Source organism: Ciona robusta, unplaced genomic scaffold, assembly GCF_009617815.1.
Source record: "Ciona robusta unplaced genomic scaffold, ASM961781v2 AP042764.1".
NCBI lineage: Eukaryota > Metazoa > Chordata > Ascidiacea > Phlebobranchia > Cionidae > Ciona > Ciona robusta.
Genome location: NW_028323143.1, coordinates 1 through 21,269, shown reverse-complemented (window position 1 = coordinate 21,269; position 21,269 = coordinate 1). Strand labels below are relative to the sequence as shown.

Sequence of the window (21,269 nt, the reverse complement as noted above, 5' to 3'; positions counted from 1 at the left end):
TATACTAATAAATTATTCCAATACAACTGTATAAACAGAGTATCTGGTAATAAATTCCGCGAGACTAACCGCGATTTGTGTTCATATAGTTGAACTACTCGTGTTTAAGTAATGATCCGATCCTACCAAAACGCAACCAATAAAAATCATGTCCAACTACTAGTAGTAATAGAGAATTATATTTTGCCTTAATAGAGTCGCCAATCTCTGCCAAAAAAAAGAATTAAAATATGGAAAAGTATTAGCATAGAGAAAACCAAGGTACACAAACACCTGCATCTCCAAACAATAAAATAATCAAATATATCTGGGTAAGGGGAATATAAACTTACCTATTATTATATGTTATATGCATCCGTTAACGTCTAACTAGACAAGCCAACTCAGTTACACACACAACATAAAACATGTGAGATTCAATCCGCAATATAAAATGCGAGATTCAAGCCGCAACATAGACATTTGAATATTTTCGCATCGAAAGGCGGAAACAACTTACGCCCCGTGTGGCCAAGGGTTCTAATTTTCAGCAGGGAAATCGTTGCAATTTTCTTTATTTTTTGCCCCTGTAAAGCTTTTTAAACCCACGCCGAAATAGAGCCTAAGATGAAAAGAATATGGACACAATACCAACTAAGATGTATGTGTATTTTGTTCCAAACACGGAATCCGGAATACGTTTGCTGTTGTGCCTATAGTGTGATCAATTCCTCCAAGGTGGCTCGCGCCAAAGGGCTATTAATTTTTTACGCGGTATAACAATTATACTGATCCAGAGGACTCCTGGAGTTATCGCTTCTCGGCTATTTTAGCTGTGATCAAGTGTAGTACCTGTTCTTCTCAGGGTGTAATCTGAGACGGAAACGATTCGTTTCCTCTATATTTCATTCGGATTTTTGAACACAGAGCACGGTAATGAAGCTTGCTTCTACTGCTCCGGGTTGTCCTGGTCTTGCATTATCGCCAGGTTCGGCCCACATTCCACTTTGGTGGATATTAGTATACTAATAAATTTTTCCAATACAACTGTATAAACAGAGTATCTCGTAATAAATTCCGCGAGACTAACCGCGATTTGTGTTCATATAGTTGATGTTCGAACTACTCGTGTTTAAGTAATGATCCAATCCTACCAAAACGCAACCAATAAAAATCATGTCCAACTACTAGTAGTAATAGAGAATTATATTTTGCCTTAATAGAGTCGCCAATCTCTGCCAAAAAAAAGAATTAAAATATGGAAAAGTATTAGCATAGAGAAAACCAAGGTACACAAACACCTGCATCTCCGAACAATGAAATAATCAAATATATCTGAGAAGGGGAATATAAACTTACCTATTATTATATGTTATATGCATCCGTTAACGTCTAACTAGACAAGCCAACTCAGTTACACACACAACATAAACATGTGAGATTCAAAATGCAATATAAACATGCGAGATTCAAGCCGCAACATGGACATTTGAATTTTTTCGCATCGAAAGGCGGAAACAACTTACGCCCCGTGTGGCCAAGGGTTCTAATTTTCAGCAGGGAAATTGTTGCAATATTCTTTATTTTTTGCCCCTGTAAAGCCTTTTAAACCCACGCCGAAATAGAGCCTAAGATGAAAAGAATATGGGCACAATACCAACTAAGATGTATGTGTATTTTGTTCCATACAAGGAATCCGGAATACGTTTGCTATTGTGCCTATAGTGTGATCAATTCCTCCAAGGTGGCTCGCGCCAAAGGGCTATTAATTTTTTACGCGGTATAACAATTATACTGATCCAGAGGACTCCTGGAGTTATCGCTTCTCAGCTATTTTAGCTGTAATCAAGTGTAGTACCTGTTCCTCTCAGGGTGAAATCTGAGACGGAAACGATTCGTTTCCCTTTATATTTTCATTCGGATTTTTGAACACAGAGCACGGTAATGAAGCTTGCTTCTACTGCTCCGGGTTGTCCTGGTTTTGCATTACCGCCAGGTTCGGCCCACATTCCACTTTGGTGGATATTAGTATACTAATAAATTATTCCAATACAACTGTATAAACAGAGTATCTCGTAATAAATTCCGCGAGACTAACCGCGATTTGTGTTCATATAGTTGATGTTCGAACTACTCGTGTTTAAGTAATGATCCGATCCTACCAAAACGTAACCAATAAAAATCATGTCCAACTACTAGTAGTAATAGAGAATTATATTTTGCCTAAATAGAGTCGCCAATCTCTGCAAAAAAAAAAGAATTAAAATATGGAAAAGTATTAGCATAGAGAAAACCAAGTTACACAAACACCTGCATCTCCGAACAATGAAATAATCAAATTTATCTGGGTAAGGGGAATATAAACTTACCTATTATTATATGTTATATGCTTCCCAAGCCAACTCAGTTACACACACAACATAAACATGTGAGATTCAAGCCGCAACATAGACATTTGAATTTTTACGCATCGAAAGGCGGAAACAACTTACGCTCCTTGTGGCCAAGGGTTCTAATTTTCAGCAGGGAAATTGTTGCAATATTCTTTATTTTATGCCCCTGTAAAGCTTTTTAAACCCACGCTGAAATAGAGCCTAAGATGAAAAGAATATGGGCACAATACCAAATAAGATGTATGTGTATTTTGTTCCATACAAGGAATCCGGAATACGTTTGCTGTTGTGCCTATAGTGTGATCAATTCCTCCAAGGTGGCTCGCGCCAAAGGGCTATTAATTTTTTACGCGGTACATAACAAATATACTGATCCAGAGGAATCCTGGAATTATCGCTTCTCGGCTATTTTAGCTGTGATCAAGTGTAGTGCCTGTTCTTCTCAGGGTGAAATCTGAGACGAAAACGATTCGTTTTCTCTATATTTCATTCGGATTTTTGAACACAGAGCACGGTAATGAAGTTTGCTTCTACTGCTCCGGGTTGTACTGGTCTTGCATTATCGCCAGGTTCGGCCCACATTCCACTTTGGTGGATATTAGTATACTAATAAATTATTCCAATACAACTGTATAAACAGAGTATCTGGTAATAAATTCCGCGAGACTAACCGCGATTTGTGTTCATATAGTTGATGTTCATATAGTTGAACTACTCGTGTTTAAGTAATGATCCGATCCTACCAAAACGCAACCAATAAAAATCATGTCCAACTACTAGTAGTAATAGAGAATTATATTTTGCTTTAATAGAGTCGCCAATCTCTGCCAAAAAAAGAATTAAAATATGGAAAAGTATTAGCATAGAGAAAACCAAGGTACACAAACACCTGCATCTCCGAACAATAAAATAATCAAATATATCTGGGTAAGGGGAATATAAACTTACCTATTATTATATGTTATATGCATCCGTTAACGTCTCTAGACAAGCCAACTCAGTTACACACACAACATAAAACATGTGAGATTCAATCCGCAATATAAAATGCGAGATTCAAGCCGCAACATAGACATTTGAATTTTTTCGCATCGAAAGGCGGAAACAACTTACGCCCCGTGTGGCCAAGGGTTCTAATTTTCAGCAGGGAAATCGTTGCAATGTTCTTTATTTTTTGCCCCTGTAAAGCTTTTTAAACCCACGCAGAAATAGAGCCTAAGATGAAAAGAATATGGGCACAATACCAAATAAGATGTATGTGTATTTTGTTCCATACAAGGAATCCGGAATACGTTTGCTGTTGTGCCTATAGTGTGATCAATTCCTCCAAGGTGGCTCGCGCCAAAGGGCTATTAATTTTTTACGCGGTATATAACAAATATACTGATCCAGAGGAATCCTGGAATTATCGCTTCTCGGCTATTTTAGCTGTGATCAAGTGTAGTGCCTGTTCTTCTCAGGGTGAAATCTGAGACGAAAACGATTCGTTTTCTCTATATTTCATTCGGATTTTTGAACACAGAGCACGGTAATGAAGCTTGCTTCTACTGCTCCGGGTTGTACTGGTCTTGCATTATCGCCAGGTTCGGCCCACATTCCACTTTGGTGGATATTAGTATACTAATAAATTATTCCAATACAACTGTATAAACAGAGTATCTGGTAATAAATTCCGCGAGACTAACCGCGATTTGTGTTCATATAGTTGAACTACTCGTGTTTAAGTAATGATCCGATCCTACCAAAACGCAACCAATAAAAATCATGTCCAACTACTAGTAGTAATAGAGAATTATATTTTGCCTTAATAGAGTCGCCAATCTCTGCCAAAAAAAGAATTAAAATATGGAAAAGTATTAGCATAGAGAAAACCAAGGTACACAAACACCTGCATCTCCGAACAATAAAATAATCAAATATATCTGGGTAAGGGGAATATAAACTTACCTATTATTATATGTTATATGCATCCGTTAACGTCTAACTAGACAAGCCAACTCAGTTACACACACAACATAAAACATGTGAGATTCAATCCGCAATATAAAATGCGAGATTCAAGCCGCAACATAGACATTTGAATTTTTTCGCATCGAAAGGCGGAAACAACTTACGCCCCGTGTGGCCAAGGGTTCTAATTTTCAGCAGGGAAATCGTTGCAATGTTCTTTATTTTTTGCCCCTGTAAAGCTTTTTAAACCCACGCCGAAATAGAGCCTAAGATGAAAAGAATATGGACACAATACCAACTAAGATGTATGTGTATTTTGTTCCATACACGGAATCCGGAATACGTTTGCTGTTGTGCCTATAGTGTGATCAATTCCTCCAAGGTGGCTCGCGCCAAAGGGCTATTAATTTTTTACGCGGTATAACAATTATACTGATCCAGAGGACTCCTGGAGTTATCGCTTCTCGGCTATTTTAGCTGTGATCAAGTGTAGTACCTGTTCTTCTCAGGGTGTAATCTGAGACGGAAACGATTCGTTTCCTCTATATTTCATTCGGATTTTTGAACACAGAGCACGGTAATGAAGCTTGCTTCTACTGCTCCGGGTTGTCCTGGTCTTGCATTATCGCCAGGTTCGGCCCACATTCCACTTTGGTGGATATTAGTAACTAATAAATTATTCCAATACAACTGTATAAACAGAGTAGTATACTAATAAATTATTCCAATACAACTGTATAAACAGAGTATCTCGTAATAAATTCCGCGAGACTAACCGCGATTTGTGTTCATATAGTTGATGTTCGAACTACTCGTGTTTAAGTAATGATCCAATCCTACCAAAACGCAACCAATAAAAATCATGTCCAACTACTAGTAGTAATAGAGAATTATATTTTGCCTTAATAGAGTCGCCAATCTCTGCCAAAAAAAGAATTAAAATATGGAAAAGTATTAGCATAGAGAAAACCAAGGTACACAAACACCTGCATCTCCGAACAATGAAATAATCAAATATATCTGAGAAGGGGAATATAAACTTACCTATTATTATATGTTATATGCATCCGTTAACGTCTAACTAGACAAGCCAACTCAGTTACACACTCAACATAAACATGTGAGATTCAAAATGCAATATAAACATGCGAGATTCAAGCCGCAACATGGACATTTGAATTTTTTCGCATCGAAAGGCGGAAACAACTTACGCCCCGTGTGGCCAAGGGTTCTAATTTTCAGCAGGGAAATTGTTGCAATATTCTTTATTTTTTGCCCCTGTAAAGCCTTTTAAACCCACGCCGAAATAGAGCCTAAGATGAAAAGAATATGGGCACAATACCAACTAAGATGTATGTGTATTTTGTTCCATACAAGGAATCCGGAATACGTTTGCTATTGTGCCTATAGTGTGATCAATTCCTCCAAGGTGGCTCGCGCCAAAGGGCTATTAATTTTTTACGCGGTATAACAATTATACTGATCCAGAGGACTCCTGGAGTTATCGCTTCTCAGCTATTTTAGCTGTAATCAAGTGTAGTACCTGTTCCTCTCAGGGTGAAATCTGAGACGGAAACGATTCGTTTCCCTTTATATTTCATTCGGATTTTTGAACACAGAGCACGGTAATGAAGCTTGCTTCTACTGCTCCGGGTTGTCCTGGTTTTGCATTACCGCCAGGTTCGGCCCACATTCCACTTTGGTGGATATTAGTATACTAATAAATTATTCCAATACAACTGTATAAACAGAGTATCTCGTAATAAATTCCGCGAGACTAACCGCGATTTGTGTTCATATAGTTGATGTTCGAACTACTCGTGTTTAAGTAATGATCCGATCCTACCAAAACGTAACCAATAAAAATCATGTCCAACTACTAGTAGTAATAGAGAATTATATTTTGCCTAAATAGAGTCGCCAATCTCTGCAAAAAAAAGAATTAAAATATGGAAAAGTATTAGCATAGAGAAAACCAAGTTACACAAACACCTGCATCTCCGAACAATGAAATAATCAAATTTATCTGGGTAAGGGGAATATAAACTTACCTATTATTATATGTTATATGCTTCCCAAGCCAACTCAGTTACACACACAACATAAACATGTGAGATTCAAGCCGCAACATAGACATTTGAATTTTTACGCATCGAAAGGCGGAAACAACTTACGCTCCTTGTGGCCAAGGGTTCTAATTTTCAGCAGGGAAATTGTTGCAATATTCTTTATTTTATGCCCCTGTAAAGCTTTTTAAACCCACGCTGAAATAGAGCCTAAGATGAAAAGAATATGGGCACAATACCAAATAAGATGTATGTGTATTTTGTTCCATACAAGGAATCCGGAATACGTTTGCTGTTGTGCCTATAGTGTGATCAATTCCTCCAAGGTGGCTCGCGCCAAAGGGCTATTAATTTTTTACGCGGTATATAACAAATATACTGATCCAGAGGAATCCTGGAATTATCGCTTCTCGGCTATTTTAGCTGTGATCAAGTGTAGTGCCTGTTCTTCTCAGGGTGAAATCTGAGACGAAAACGATTCGTTTTCTCTATATTTCATTCGGATTTTTGAACACAGAGCACGGTAATGAAGTTTGCTTCTACTGCTCCGGGTTGTACTGGTCTTGCATTATCGCCAGGTTCGGCCCACATTCCACTTTGGTGGATATTAGTATACTAATAAATTATTCCAATACAACTGTATAAACAGAGTATCTGGTAATAAATTCCGCGAGACTAACCGCGATTTGTGTTCATATAGTTGATGTTCATATAGTTGAACTACTCGTGTTTAAGTAATGATCCGATCCTACCAAAACGCAACCAATAAAAATCATGTCCAACTACTAGTAGTAATAGAGAATTATATTTTGCCTTAATAGAGTCGCCAATCTCTGCCAAAAAAAGAATTAAAATATGGAAAAGTATTAGCATAGAGAAAACCAAGGTACACAAACACCTGCATCTCCGAACAATAAAATAATCAAATATATCTGGGTAAGGGGAATATAAACTTACCTATTATTATATGTTATATGCATCCGTTAACGTCTAACTAGACAAGCCAACTCAGTTACACACACAACATAAAACATGTGAGATTCAATCCGCAATATAAAATGCGAGATTCAAGCCGCAACATAGACATTTGAATTTTTTCGCATCGAAAGGCGGAAACAACTTACGCCCCGTGTGGCCAAGGGTTCTAATTTTCAGCAGGGAAATCGTTGCAATGTTCTTTATTTTTTGCCCCTGTAAAGCTTTTTAAACCCACGCCGAAATAGAGCCTAAGATGAAAAGAATATGGACACAATACCAACTAAGATGTATGTGTATTTTGTTCCATACACGGAATCCGGAATACGTTTGCTGTTGTGCCTATAGTGTGATCAATTCCTCCAAGGTGGCTCGCGCCAAAGGGCTATTAATTTTTTACGCGGTATAACAATTATACTGATCCAGAGGACTCCTGGAGTTATCGCTTCTCGGCTATTTTAGCTGTGATCAAGTGTAGTACCTGTTCTTCTCAGGGTGTAATCTGAGACGGAAACGATTCGTTTCCTCTATATTTCATTCGGATTTTTGAACACAGAGCACGGTAATGAAGCTTGCTTCTACTGCTCCGGGTTGTCCTGGTCTTGCATTATCGCCAGGTTCGGCCCACATTCCACTTTGGTGGATATTAGTATACTAATAAATTATTCCAATACAACTGTATAAACAGAGTATCTCGTAATAAATTCCGCGAGACTAACCGCGATTTGTGTTCATATAGTTGATGTTCGAACTACTCGTGTTTAAGTAATGATCCAATCCTACCAAAACGCAACCAATAAAAATCATGTCCAACTACTAGTAGTAATAGAGAATTATATTTTGCCTTAATAGAGTCGCCAATCTCTGCCAAAAAAAAGAATTAAAATATGGAAAAGTATTAGCATAGAGAAAACCAAGGTACACAAACACCTGCATCTCCGAACAATGAAATAATCAAATATATCTGAGAAGGGGAATATAAACTTACCTATTATTATATGTTATATGCATCCGTTAACGTCTAACTAGACAAGCCAACTCAGTTACACACACAACATAAACATGCGAGATTCAAGCCGCAACATGGACATTTGAATTTTTTCGCATCGAAAGGCGGAAACAACTTACGCCCCGTGTGGCCAAGGGTTCTAATTTTCAGCAGGGAAATTGTTGCAATATTCTTTATTTTTTGCCCCTGTAAAGCCTTTTAAACCCACGCCGAAATAGAGCCTAAGATGAAAAGAATATGGGCACAATACCAACTAAGATGTATGTGTATTTTGTTCCATACAAGGAATCCGGAATACGTTTGCTATTGTGCCTATAGTGTGATCAATTCCTCCAAGGTGGCTCGCGCCAAAGGGCTATTAATTTTTTACGCGGTATAACAATTATACTGATCCAGAGGACTCCTGGGTTATCGCTTCTCGGCTATTTTAGCTGTGATCAAGTGTAGTACCTGTTCTTCTCAGGGTGTAATCTGAGACGGAAACGATTCGTTTCCTCTATATTTCATTCGGATTTTTGAACACAGAGCACGGTAATGAAGCTTGCTTCTACTGCTCCGGGTTGTCCTGGTTTTGCATTATCGCCAGGTTCGGCCCACATTCCACTTTGGTGGATATTAGTATACTAATAAATTATTCCAATACAACTGTATAAACAGAGTATTTGGTAATAAATTCCGCGAGACTAACCGCGATTTGTGTTCATATAGTTGATGTTCATATAGTTGTACTACTCGTGTTTAAGTAATGATCCGATCCTACCAAAACGTAACCAATAAAAATCATGTCCAACTACTAGTAGTAATAGAGAATTATATTTTGCCTAAATAGGTCGCCAATCTCTGAAAAAAAAGAATTAAAATATGGAAAAGTATTAGCATAGAGAAAACCAAGTTACACAAACACCTGCATCTCCGAACAATGAAATAATCAAATTTATCTGGGTAAGGGGAATATAAACTTACCTATTATTATATGTTATATGCGTTTCCCAAGCCAACTCAGTTACACACACAACATAAACATGTGAGATTCAAGCCGCAACATAGACATTTGAATTTTTTCGCATCGAAAGGCGGAAACAACTTACGCCCCGTGTGGCCAAGGGTTCTAATTTTCAGCAGGGAAATTGTTGCAATATTCTTTATTTTTTGCCCCTGTAAAGCTTTTAAACCCACGCCGAAATAGAGCCTAAGATGAAAAGAATATGGGCACAATACCAAATAAGATGTATGTGTATTTTGTTCCATACAAGGAATCCGGAATACGTTTGCTGTTGTGCCTATAGTGTGATCAATTCCTCCAAGGTGGCTCGCGCCAAAGGGCTATTAATTTTTTACGCGGTATATAACAATATACTGATCCAGAGGAATCCTGGAATTATCGCTTCTCGGCTATTTTAGCTGTGATCAAGTGTAGTACCTGTTCTTCTCAGGGTGAAATCTGAGACGAAACGATTCGTTTCTCTATATTTCATTCGGATTTTTGAACACAGAGCACGGTAATGAAGCTTGCTTCTACTGCTCCGGGTTGTCCTGGTTTTGCATTATCGCCAGGTTCGGCCCACATTCCACTTTGGTGGATATTAGTATACTAATAAATTATTCCAATACAACTGTATAAACAGAGTATCTGGTAATAAATTCCGCGAGACTAACCGCGATTTGTGTTCATATAGTTGATGTTCATATATGAACTACTCGTGTTTAAGTAATGATCCGATCCTACCAAAACGCAACCAATAAAAATCATGTCCAACTACTAGTAGTAATAGAGAATTATATTTTGCCTTAATAGAGTCGCCAATCTCTGCCAAAAAAAGAATTAAAATATGGAAAAGTATTAGCATAGAGAAAACCAAGGTACACAAACACCTGCATCTCCGAACAATAAAATAATCAAATATATCTGGGTAAGGGGAATATAAACTTACCTATTATTATATGTTATATGCATCCGTTAACGTCTCTAGACAAGCCAACTCAGTTACACACACAACATAAAACATGTGAGATTTAATCCGCAATATAAAATGCGAGATTCAAGCCGCAACATAGACATTTGAATTTTTTCGCATCGAAAGGCGGAAACAACTTACGCCCCGTGTGGCCAAGGGTTCTAATTTTCAGCAGGGAAATCGTTGCAATGTTCTTTATTTTTTGCCCCTGTAAAGCTTTTTAAACCCACGCAGAAATAGAGCCTAAGATGAAAAGAATATGGGCACAATACCAAATAAGATGTATGTGTATTTTGTTCCATACAAGGAATCCGGAATACGTTTGCTGTTGTGCCTATAGTGTGATCAATTCCTCCAAGGTGGCTCGCGCCAAAGGGCTATTAATTTTTTACGCGGTATATAACAAATATACTGATCCAGAGGAATCCTGGAATTATCGCTTCTCGGCTATTTTAGCTGTGATCAAGTGTAGTGCCTGTTCTTCTCAGGGTGAAATCTGAGACGAAAACGATTCGTTTTCTCTATATTTCATTCGGATTTTTGAACACAGAGCACGGTAATGAAGCTTGCTTCTACTGCTCCGGGTTGTACTGGTCTTGCATTATCGCCAGGTTCGGCCCACATTCCACTTTGGTGGATATTAGTATACTAATAAATTATTCCAATACAACTGTATAAACAGAGTATCTGGTAATAAATTCCGCGAGACTAACCGCGATTTGTGTTCATATAGTTGAACTACTCGTGTTTAAGTAATGATCCGATCCTACCAAAACGCAACCAATAAAAATCATGTCCAACTACTAGTAGTAATAGAGAATTATATTTTGCCTTAATAGAGTCGCCAATCTCTGCCAAAAAAAGAATTAAAATATGGAAAAGTATTAGCATAGAGAAAACCAAGGTACACAAACACCTGCATCTCCGAACAATAAAATAATCAAATATATCTGGGTAAGGGGAATATAAACTTACCTATTATTATATGTTATATGCATCCGTTAACGTCTAACTAGACAAGCCAACTCAGTTACACACACAACATAAAACATGTGAGATTCAATCCGCAATATAAAATGCGAGATTCAAGCCGCAACATAGACATTTGAATTTTTTCGCATCGAAAGGCGGAAACAACTTACGCCCCGTGTGGCCAAGGGTTCTAATTTTCAGCAGGGAAATCGTTGCAATGTTCTTTATTTTTTGCCCCTGTAAAGCTTTTTAAACCCACGCCGAAATAGAGCCTAAGATGAAAAGAATATGGACACAATACCAACTAAGATGTATGTGTATTTTGTTCCATACACGGAATCCGGAATACGTTTGCTGTTGTGCCTATAGTGTGATCAATTCCTCCAAGGTGGCTCGCGCCAAAGGGCTATTAATTTTTTACGCGGTATAACAATTATACTGATCCAGAGGACTCCTGGAGTTATCGCTTCTCGGCTATTTTAGCTGTGATCAAGTGTAGTACCTGTTCTTCTCAGGGTGTAATCTGAGACGGAAACGATTCGTTTCCTCTATATTTCATTCGGATTTTTGAACACAGAGCACGGTAATGAAGCTTGCTTCTACTGCTCCGGGTTGTCCTGGTCTTGCATTATCGCCAGGTTCGGCCCACATTCCACTTTGGTGGATATTAGTATACTAATAAATTATTCCAATACAACTGTATAAACAGAGTATCTCGTAATAAATTCCGCGAGACTAACCGCGATTTGTGTTCATATAGTTGATGTTCGAACTACTCGTGTTTAAGTAATGATCCAATCCTACCAAAACGCAACCAATAAAAATCATGTCCAACTACTAGTAGTAATAGAGAATTATATTTTGCCTTAATAGAGTCGCCAATCTCTGCCAAAAAAAAGAATTAAAATATGGAAAAGTATTAGCATAGAGAAAACCAAGGTACACAAACACCTGCATCTCCGAACAATGAAATAATCAAATATATCTGAGAAGGGGAATATAAACTTACCTATTATTATATGTTATATGCATCCGTTAACGTCTAACTAGACAAGCCAACTCAGTTACACACACAACATAAACATGCGAGATTCAAGCCGCAACATGGACATTTGAATTTTTTCGCATCGAAAGGCGGAAACAACTTACGCCCCGTGTGGCCAAGGGTTCTAATTTTCAGCAGGGAAATTGTTGCAATATTCTTTATTTTTTGCCCCTGTAAAGCCTTTTAAACCCACGCCGAAATAGAGCCTAAGATGAAAAGAATATGGGCACAATACCAACTAAGATGTATGTGTATTTTGTTCCATACAAGGAATCCGGAATACGTTTGCTATTGTGCCTATAGTGTGATCAATTCCTCCAAGGTGGCTCGCGCCAAAGGGCTATTAATTTTTTACGCGGTATAACAATTATACTGATCCAGAGGACTCCTGGAGTTATCGCTTCTCGGCTATTTTAGCTGTGATCAAGTGTAGTACCTGTTCTTCTCAGGGTGTAATCTGAGACGGAAACGATTCGTTTCCTCTATATTTCATTCGGATTTTTGAACACAGAGCACGGTAATGAAGCTTGCTTCTACTGCTCCGGGTTGTCCTGGTTTTGCATTATCGCCAGGTTCGGCCCACATTCCACTTTGGTGGATATTAGTATACTAATAAATTATTCCAATACAACTGTATAAACAGAGTATCTCGTAATAAATTCCGCGAGACTAACCGCGATTTGTGTTCATATAGTTGATGTTCGAACTACTCGTGTTTAAGTAATGATCCGATCCTACCAAAACGTAACCAATAAAAATCATGTCCAACTACTAGTAGTAATAGAGAATTATATTTTGCCTAAATAGAGTCGCCAATCTCTGAAAAAAAAGAATTAAAATATGGAAAAGTATTAGCATAGAGAAAACCAAGTTACACAAACACCTGCATCTCCGAACAATGAAATAATCAAATTTATCTGGGTAAGGGGAATATAAACTTACCTATTATTATATGTTATATGCTTCCCAAGCCAACTCAGTTACACACACAACATAAACATGTGAGATTCAAGCCGCAACATAGACATTTGAATTTTTTCGCATCGAAAGGCGGAAACAACTTACGCCCTTGTGGCCAAGGGTTCTAATTTTCAGCAGGGAAATTGTTGCAATATTCTTTATTTTATGCCCCTGTAAAGCTTTTTAAACCCACGCTGAAATAGAGCCTAAGATGAAAAGAATATGGGCACAATACCAAATAAGATGTATGTGTATTTTGTTCCATACAAGGAATCCGGAATACGTTTGCTGTTGTGCCTATAGTGTGATCAATTCCTCCAAGGTGGCTCGCGCCAAAGGGCTATTAATTTTTTACGCGGTATATAACAAATATACTGATCCAGAGGAATCCTGGAATTATCGCTTCTCGGCTATTTTAGCTGTGATCAAGTGTAGTGCCTGTTCTTCTCAGGGTGAAATCTGAGACGAAAACGATTCGTTTTCTCTATATTTCATTCGGATTTTTGAACACAGAGCACGGTAATGAAGCTTGCTTCTACTGCTCCGGGTTGTACTGGTCTTGCATTATCGCCAGGTTCGGCCCACATTCCACTTTGGTGGATATTAGTATACTAATAAATTATTCCAATACAACTGTATAAACAGAGTATCTGGTAATAAATTCCGCGAGACTAACCGCGATTTGTGTTCATATAGTTGATGTTCATATAGTTGAACTACTCGTGTTTAAGTAATGATCCGATCCTACCAAAACGCAACCAATAAAAATCATGTCCAACTACTAGTAGTAATAGAGAATTATATTTTGCCTTAATAGAGTCGCCAATCTCTGCCAAAAAAAGAATTAAAATATGGAAAAGTATTAGCATAGAGAAAACCAAGGTACACAAACACCTGCATCTCCGAACAATAAAATAATCAAATATATCTGGGTAAGGGGAATATAAACTTACCTATTATTATATGTTATATGCATCCGTTAACGTCTCTAGACAAGCCAACTCAGTTACACACACAACATAAAACATGTGAGATTCAATCCGCAATATAAAATGCGAGATTCAAGCCGCAACATAGACATTTGAATTTTTTCGCATCGAAAGGCGGAAACAACTTACGCCCCGTGTGGCCAAGGGTTCTAATTTTCAGCAGGGAAATCGTTGCAATGTTCTTTATTTTTTGCCCCTGTAAAGCTTTTTAAACCCACGCAGAAATAGAGCCTAAGATGAAAAGAATATGGGCACAATACCAAATAAGATGTATGTGTATTTTGTTCCATACAAGGAATCCGGAATACGTTTGCTGTTGTGCCTATAGTGTGATCAATTCCTCCAAGGTGGCTCGCGCCAAAGGGCTATTAATTTTTTACGCGGTATATAACAAATATACTGATCCAGAGGAATCCTGGAATTATCGCTTCTCGGCTATTTTAGCTGTGATCAAGTGTAGTGCCTGTTCTTCTCAGGGTGAAATCTGAGACGAAAACGATTCGTTTTCTCTATATTTCATTCGGATTTTTGAACACAGAGCACGGTAATGAAGCTTGCTTCTACTGCTCCGGGTTGTACTGGTCTTGCATTATCGCCAGGTTCGGCCCACATTCCACTTTGGTGGATATTAGTATACTAATAAATTATTCCAATACAACTGTATAAACAGAGTATCTGGTAATAAATTCCGCGAGACTAACCGCGATTTGTGTTCATATAGTTGAACTACTCGTGTTTAAGTAATGATCCGATCCTACCAAAACGCAACCAATAAAAATCATGTCCAACTACTAGTAGTAATAGAGAATTATATTTTGCCTTAATAGAGTCGCCAATCTCTGCCAAAAAAAGAATTAAAATATGGAAAAGTATTAGCATAGAGAAAACCAAGGTACACAAACACCTGCATCTCCGAACAATAAAATAATCAAATATATCTGGGTAAGGGGAATATAAACTTACCTATTATTATATGTTATATGCATCCGTTAACGTCTAACTAGACAAGCCAACTCAGTTACACACACAACATAAAACATGTGAGATTCAATCCGCAATATAAAATGCGAGATTCAAGCCGCAACATAGACATTTGAATTTTTTCGCATCGAAAGGCGGAAACAACTTACGCCCCGTGTGGCCAAGGGTTCTAATTTTCAGCAGGGAAATCGTTGCAATGTTCTTTATTTTTTGCCCCTGTAAAGCTTTTTAAACCCACGCCGAAATAGAGCCTAAGATGAAAAGAATATGGACACAATACCAACTAAGATGTATGTGTATTTTGTTCCATACACGGAATCCGGAATACGTTTGCTGTTGTGCCTATAGTGTGATCAATTCCTCCAAGGTGGCTCGCGCCAAAGGGCTATTAATTTTTTACGCGGTATAACAATTATACTGATCCAGAGGACTCCTGGAGTTATCGCTTCTCGGCTATTTTAGCTGTGATCAAGTGTAGTACCTGTTCTTCTCAGGGTGTAATCTGAGACGGAAACGATTCGTTTCCTCTATATTTCATTCGGATTTTTGAACACAGAGCACGGTAATGAAGCTTGCTTCTACTGCTCCGGGTTGTCCTGGTCTTGCATTATCGCCAGGTTCGGCCCACATTCCACTTTGGTGGATATTAGTATACTAATAAATTTTCCAATACAACTGTATAAACAGAGTATCTCGTAATAAATTCCGCGAGACTAACCGCGATTTGTGTTCATATAGTTGATGTTCGAACTACTCGTGTTTAAGTAATGATCCAATCCTACCAAAACGCAACCAATAAAAATCATGTCCAACTACTAGTAGTAATAGAGAATTATATTTTGCCTTAATAGAGTCGCCAATCTCTGCCAAAAAAAAGAATTAAAATATGGAAAAGTATTAGCATAGAGAAAACCAAGGTACACAAACACCTGCATCTCCGAACAATGAAATAATCAAATATATCTGAGAAGGGGAATATAAACTTACCTATTATTATATGTTATATGCATCCGTTAACGTCTAACTAGACAAGCCAACTCAGTTACACACACAACATAAACATGTGAGATTCAAAATGCAATATAAACATGCGAGATTCAAGCCGCAACATGGACATTTGAATTTTTTCGCATCGAAAGGCGGAAACAACTTACGCCCCGTGTGGCCAAGGGTTCTAATTTTCAGCAGGGAAATTGTTGCAATATTCTTTATTTTTTGCCCCTGTAAAGCCTTTTAAACCCACGCCGAAATAGAGCCTAAGATGAAAAGAATATGGGCACAATACCAACTAAGATGTATGTGTATTTTGTTCCATACAAGGAATCCGGAATACGTTTGCTATTGTGCCTATAGTGTGATCAATTCCTCCAAGGTGGCTCGCGCCAAAGGGCTATTAATTTTTTACGCGGTATAACAATTATACTGATCCAGAGGACTCCTGGAGTTATCGCTTCTCAGCTATTTTAGCTGTAATCAAGTGTAGTACCTGTTCCTCTCAGGGTGAAATCTGAGACGGAAACGATTCGTTTCCCTTTATATTTCATTCGGATTTTTGAACACAGAGCACGGTAATGAAGCTTGCTTCTACTGCTCCGGGTTGTCCTGGTTTTGCATTACCGCCAGGTTCGGCCCACATTCCACTTTGGTGGATATTAGTATACTAATAAATTATTCCAATACAACTGTATAAACAGAGTATCTCGTAATAAATTCCGCGAGACTAACCGCGATTTGTGTTCATATAGTTGATGTTCGAACTACTCGTGTTTAAGTAATGATCCGATCCTACCAAAACGCAACCAATAAAAATCATGTCCAACTACTAGTAGTAATAGAGAATTATATTTTGCCTTAATAGAGTCGCCAATCTCTGCCAAAAAAAAGAATTAAAATATGGAAAAGTATTAGCATAGAGAAAACCAAGGTACACAAACACCTGCATCTCCGAACAATGAAATAATCAAATATATCTGGGTAAGGGGAATATAAACTTACCTATTATTATATGTTATATGCATCCGTTAACGTCTCCAAGCCAACTCAGTTACACACACAACATAAAACATGTGAGATTAATCCGCAATATAAAATGCGAGATTCAAGCCGCAACATAGACATTTGAATTTTTTCGCATCGAAAGGCGGAAACAACTTACGCCCGTGTGGCCAAGGGTTCTAATTTTCAGCAGGGAAATCGTTGCAATGTTCTTTATTTTTGCCCCTGTAAAGCTTTTTAAACCCACGCAGAAATAGAGCCTAAGATGAAAAGAATATGGGCACAATACCAAATAAGATGTATGTGTATTTTGTTCCATACAAGGAATCCGGAATACGTTTGCTGTTGTGCCTATAGTGTGATCAATTCCTCCAAGGTGGCTCGCGCCAAAGGGCTATTAATTTTTTACGCGGTATATAACAAATATACTGATCCAGAGGAATCCTGGAATTATCGCTTCTCGGCTATTTTAGCTGTGATCAAGTGTAGTGCCTGTTCTTCTCAGGGTGAAATCTGAGACGAAAACGATTCGTTTTCTCTATATTTCATTCGGATTTTTGAACACAGAGCACGGTAATGAAGCTTGCTTCTACTGCTCCGGGTTGTACTGGTCTTGCATTATCGCCAGGTTCGGCCCACATTCCACTTTGGTGGATATTAGTATACTAATAAATTATTCCAATACAACTGTATAAACAGAGTATCTGGTAATAAATTCCGCGAGACTAACCGCGATTTGTGTTCATATAGTTGAACTACTCGTGTTTAAGTAATGATCCGATCCTACCAAAACGCAACCAATAAAAATCATGTCCAACTACTAGTAGTAATAGAGAATTATATTTTGCCTTAATAGAGTCGCCAATCTCTGCCAAAAAAAGAATTAAAATATGGAAAAGTATTAGCATAGAGAAAACCAAGGTACACAAACACCTGCATCTCCGAACAATAAAATAATCAAATATATCTGGGTAAGGGGAATATAAACTTACCTATTATTATATGTTATATGCATCCGTTAACGTCTAACTAGACAAGCCAACTCAGTTACACACACAACATAAAACATGTGAGATTCAATCCGCAATATAAAATGCGAGATTCAAGCCGCAACATAGACATTTGAATTTTTTCGCATCGAAAGGCGGAAACAACTTACGCCCCGTGTGGCCAAGGGTTCTAATTTTCAGCAGGGAAATCGTTGCAATGTTCTTTATTTTTTGCCCCTGTAAAGCTTTTTAAACCCACGCCGAAATAGAGCCTAAGATGAAAAGAATATGGACACAATACCAACTAAGATGTATGTGTATTTTGTTCCATACACGGAATCCGGAATACGTTTGCTGTTGTGCCTATAGTGTGATCAATTCCTCCAAGGTGGCTCGCGCCAAAGGGCTATTAATTTTTTACGCGGTATAACAATTATACTGATCCAGAGGACTCCTGGAGTTATCGCTTCTCGGCTATTTTAGCTGTGATCAAGTGTAGTACCTGTTCTTCTCAGGGTGTAATCTGAGACGGAAACGATTCGTTTCCTCTATATTTCATTCGGATTTTTGAACACAGAGCACGGTAATGAAGCTTGCTTCTACTGCTCCGGGTTGTCCTGGTCTTGCATTATCGCCAGGTTCGGCCCACATTCCACTTTGGTGGATATTAGTATACTAATAAATTTTCCAATACAACTGTATATACAGAGTATCTCGTAATAAATTCCGCGAGACTAACCGCGATTTGTGTTCATATAGTTGATGTTCGAACTACTCGTGTTTAAGTAATGATCCAATCCTACCAAAACGCAACCAATAAAAATCATGTCCAACTACTAGTAGTAATAGAGAATTATATTTTGCCTTAATAGAGTCGCCAATCTCTGCCAAAAAAAAGAATTAAAATATGGAAAAGTATTAGCATAGAGAAAACCAAGGTACACAAACACCTGCATCTCCGAACAATGAAATAATCAAATATATCTGAGAAGGGGAATATAAACTTACCTATTATTATATGTTATATGCATCCGTTAACGTCTAACTAGACAAGCCAACTCAGTTACACACACAACATAAACATGTGAGATTCAAAATGCAATATAAACATGCGAGATTCAAGCCGCAACATGGACATTTGAATTTTTTCGCATCGAAAGGCGGAAACAACTTACGCCCCGTGTGGCCAAGGGTTCTAATTTTCAGCAGGGAAATTGTTGCAATATTCTTTATTTTTTGCCCCTGTAAAGCCTTTTAAACCCACGCCGAAATAGAGCCTAAGATGAAAAGAATATGGGCACAATACCAACTAAGATGTATGTGTATTTTGTTCCATACAAGGAATCCGGAATACGTTTGCTATTGTGCCTATAGTGTGATCAATTCCTCCAAGGTGGCTCGCGCCAAAGGGCTATTAATTTTTTACGCGGTATAACAATTATACTGATCCAGAGGACTCCTGGAGTTATCGCTTCTCAGCTATTTTAGCTGTAATCAAGTGTAGTACCTGTTCCTCTCAGGGTGAAATCTGAGACGGAAACGATTCGTTTCCCTTTATATTTTCATTCGGATTTTTGAACACAGAGCACGGTAATGAAGCTTGCTTCTACTGCTCCGGGTTGTCCTGGTTTTGCATTACGCCAGGTTCGGCCCACATTCCACTTTGGTGGATATTAGTATACTAATAAATTATTCCAATACAACTGTATAAACAGAGTATCTCGTAATAAATTCCGCGAGACTAACCGCGATTTGTGTTCATATAGTTGATGTTCGAACTACTCGTGTTTAAGTAATGATCCGATCCTACCAAAACGTAACCAATAAAAATCATGTCCAACTACTAGTAGTAATAGAGAATTATATTTTGCCTAAATAGAGTCGCCAATCTCTGCAAAAAAAAAGAATTAAAATATGGAAAAGTATTAGCATAGAGAAAACCAAGTTACACAAACACACCTGCATCTCCGAACAATGAAATAATCAAATTTATCTGGGTAAGGGGAATATAAACTTACCTATTATTATATGTTATATGCTTCCCAAGCCAACACAGTTACACACACAACATAAACATGTGAGATTCAAGCCGCAACATAGACATTTGAATTTTTACGCATCGAAAGGCGGAAACAACTTACGCTCCTTGTGGCCAAGGGTTCTAATTTTCAGCAGGGAAATTGTTGCAATATTCTTTATTTTATGCCCCTGTAAAGCTTTTTAAACCCACGCTGAAATAGAGCCTAAGATGAAAAGAATATGGGCACAATACCAAATAAGATGTATGTGTATTTTGTTCCATACAAGGAATCCGGAATACGTTTGCTGTTGTGCCTATAGTGTGATCAATTCCTCCAAGGTGGCTCGCGCCAAAGGGCTATTAATTTTTTACGCGGTACATAACAAATATACTGATCCAGAGGAATCCTGGAATTATCGCTTCTCGGCTATTTTAGCTGTGATCAAGTGTAGTGCCTGTTCTTCTCAGGGTGAAATCTGAGACGAAAACGATTCGTTTTCTCTATATTTCATTCGGATTTTTGAACACAGAGCACGGTAATGAAGTTTGCTTCTACTGCTCCGGGTTGTACTGGTCTTGCATTATCGCCAGGTTCGGCCCACATTCCACTTTGGTGGATATTAGTATACTAATAAATTATTCCAATACAACTGTATAAACAGAGTATCTGGTAATAAATTCCGCGAGACTAACCGCGATTTGTGTTCATATAGTTGATGTTCATATAGTTGAACTACTCGTGTTTAAGTAATGATCCGATCCTACCAAAACGCAACCAATAAAAATCATGTCCAACTACTAGTAGTAATAGAGAATTATATTTTGCTTTAATAGAGTCGCCAATCTCTGCCAAAAAAAGAATTAAAATATGGAAAAGTATTAGCATAGAGAAAACCAAGGTACACAAACACCTGCATCTCCGAACAATAAAATAATCAAATATATCTGGGTAAGGGGAATATAAACTTACCTATTATTATATGTTATATGC

At 37.9% G+C, this 21,269-nt stretch overlaps 21 non-coding genes across 21 annotated transcripts; all 21 read left to right on the top strand.

Annotated features, from left to right (window-relative positions):
- Positions 1–791: 791 nt before the first annotated feature.
- Positions 792–983, top strand: LOC149722702 (U2 spliceosomal RNA). Its single transcript, XR_016387202.1, has one exon. It is a non-coding gene; the product is annotated as a U2 spliceosomal RNA (small nuclear RNA).
- An 814-nt stretch (positions 984–1,797) lies between these two features.
- Positions 1,798–1,991, top strand: LOC149722701 (U2 spliceosomal RNA). Its single transcript, XR_016387240.1, has one exon. It is a non-coding gene; the product is annotated as a U2 spliceosomal RNA (small nuclear RNA).
- A 774-nt stretch (positions 1,992–2,765) lies between these two features.
- LOC149722700 (U2 spliceosomal RNA) lies at positions 2,766–2,957 on the top strand. The gene has a single exon (XR_016387232.1). It is a non-coding gene; the product is annotated as a U2 spliceosomal RNA (small nuclear RNA).
- An 822-nt stretch (positions 2,958–3,779) lies between these two features.
- On the top strand, positions 3,780–3,971 carry LOC149722699 (U2 spliceosomal RNA). The gene has a single exon (XR_016387216.1). It is a non-coding gene; the product is annotated as a U2 spliceosomal RNA (small nuclear RNA).
- Positions 3,972–4,778: 807 nt separating this feature from the next.
- LOC149722698 (U2 spliceosomal RNA) lies at positions 4,779–4,970 on the top strand. Its single transcript, XR_016387201.1, has one exon. It is a non-coding gene; the product is annotated as a U2 spliceosomal RNA (small nuclear RNA).
- An 855-nt stretch (positions 4,971–5,825) lies between these two features.
- Positions 5,826–6,018, top strand: LOC149722697 (U2 spliceosomal RNA). Its single transcript, XR_016387237.1, has one exon. It is a non-coding gene; the product is annotated as a U2 spliceosomal RNA (small nuclear RNA).
- A 772-nt stretch (positions 6,019–6,790) lies between these two features.
- On the top strand, positions 6,791–6,982 carry LOC149722696 (U2 spliceosomal RNA). Its single transcript, XR_016387231.1, has one exon. It is a non-coding gene; the product is annotated as a U2 spliceosomal RNA (small nuclear RNA).
- An 822-nt stretch (positions 6,983–7,804) lies between these two features.
- LOC149722695 (U2 spliceosomal RNA) lies at positions 7,805–7,996 on the top strand. The gene has a single exon (XR_016387200.1). It is a non-coding gene; the product is annotated as a U2 spliceosomal RNA (small nuclear RNA).
- A 786-nt stretch (positions 7,997–8,782) lies between these two features.
- On the top strand, positions 8,783–8,974 carry LOC149722694 (U2 spliceosomal RNA). Its single transcript, XR_016387241.1, has one exon. It is a non-coding gene; the product is annotated as a U2 spliceosomal RNA (small nuclear RNA).
- A 778-nt stretch (positions 8,975–9,752) lies between these two features.
- LOC149722693 (U2 spliceosomal RNA) lies at positions 9,753–9,942 on the top strand. Its single transcript, XR_016387218.1, has one exon. It is a non-coding gene; the product is annotated as a U2 spliceosomal RNA (small nuclear RNA).
- Positions 9,943–10,762: 820 nt separating this feature from the next.
- On the top strand, positions 10,763–10,954 carry LOC149722692 (U2 spliceosomal RNA). The gene has a single exon (XR_016387215.1). It is a non-coding gene; the product is annotated as a U2 spliceosomal RNA (small nuclear RNA).
- Positions 10,955–11,761: 807 nt separating this feature from the next.
- Positions 11,762–11,953, top strand: LOC149722691 (U2 spliceosomal RNA). Its single transcript, XR_016387199.1, has one exon. It is a non-coding gene; the product is annotated as a U2 spliceosomal RNA (small nuclear RNA).
- Positions 11,954–12,740: 787 nt separating this feature from the next.
- Positions 12,741–12,932, top strand: LOC149722690 (U2 spliceosomal RNA). The gene has a single exon (XR_016387230.1). It is a non-coding gene; the product is annotated as a U2 spliceosomal RNA (small nuclear RNA).
- A 770-nt stretch (positions 12,933–13,702) lies between these two features.
- Positions 13,703–13,894, top strand: LOC149722689 (U2 spliceosomal RNA). The gene has a single exon (XR_016387214.1). It is a non-coding gene; the product is annotated as a U2 spliceosomal RNA (small nuclear RNA).
- An 822-nt stretch (positions 13,895–14,716) lies between these two features.
- Positions 14,717–14,908, top strand: LOC149722688 (U2 spliceosomal RNA). Its single transcript, XR_016387213.1, has one exon. It is a non-coding gene; the product is annotated as a U2 spliceosomal RNA (small nuclear RNA).
- Positions 14,909–15,715: 807 nt separating this feature from the next.
- LOC149722687 (U2 spliceosomal RNA) lies at positions 15,716–15,907 on the top strand. Its single transcript, XR_016387198.1, has one exon. It is a non-coding gene; the product is annotated as a U2 spliceosomal RNA (small nuclear RNA).
- Positions 15,908–16,720: 813 nt separating this feature from the next.
- Positions 16,721–16,913, top strand: LOC149722686 (U2 spliceosomal RNA). Its single transcript, XR_016387236.1, has one exon. It is a non-coding gene; the product is annotated as a U2 spliceosomal RNA (small nuclear RNA).
- Positions 16,914–17,721: 808 nt separating this feature from the next.
- LOC149722685 (U2 spliceosomal RNA) lies at positions 17,722–17,913 on the top strand. The gene has a single exon (XR_016387212.1). It is a non-coding gene; the product is annotated as a U2 spliceosomal RNA (small nuclear RNA).
- Positions 17,914–18,720: 807 nt separating this feature from the next.
- Positions 18,721–18,912, top strand: LOC149722684 (U2 spliceosomal RNA). Its single transcript, XR_016387197.1, has one exon. It is a non-coding gene; the product is annotated as a U2 spliceosomal RNA (small nuclear RNA).
- An 813-nt stretch (positions 18,913–19,725) lies between these two features.
- LOC149722683 (U2 spliceosomal RNA) lies at positions 19,726–19,918 on the top strand. The gene has a single exon (XR_016387246.1). It is a non-coding gene; the product is annotated as a U2 spliceosomal RNA (small nuclear RNA).
- Positions 19,919–20,693: 775 nt separating this feature from the next.
- LOC149722682 (U2 spliceosomal RNA) lies at positions 20,694–20,885 on the top strand. The gene has a single exon (XR_016387229.1). It is a non-coding gene; the product is annotated as a U2 spliceosomal RNA (small nuclear RNA).
- Positions 20,886–21,269: the final 384 nt, after the last annotated feature.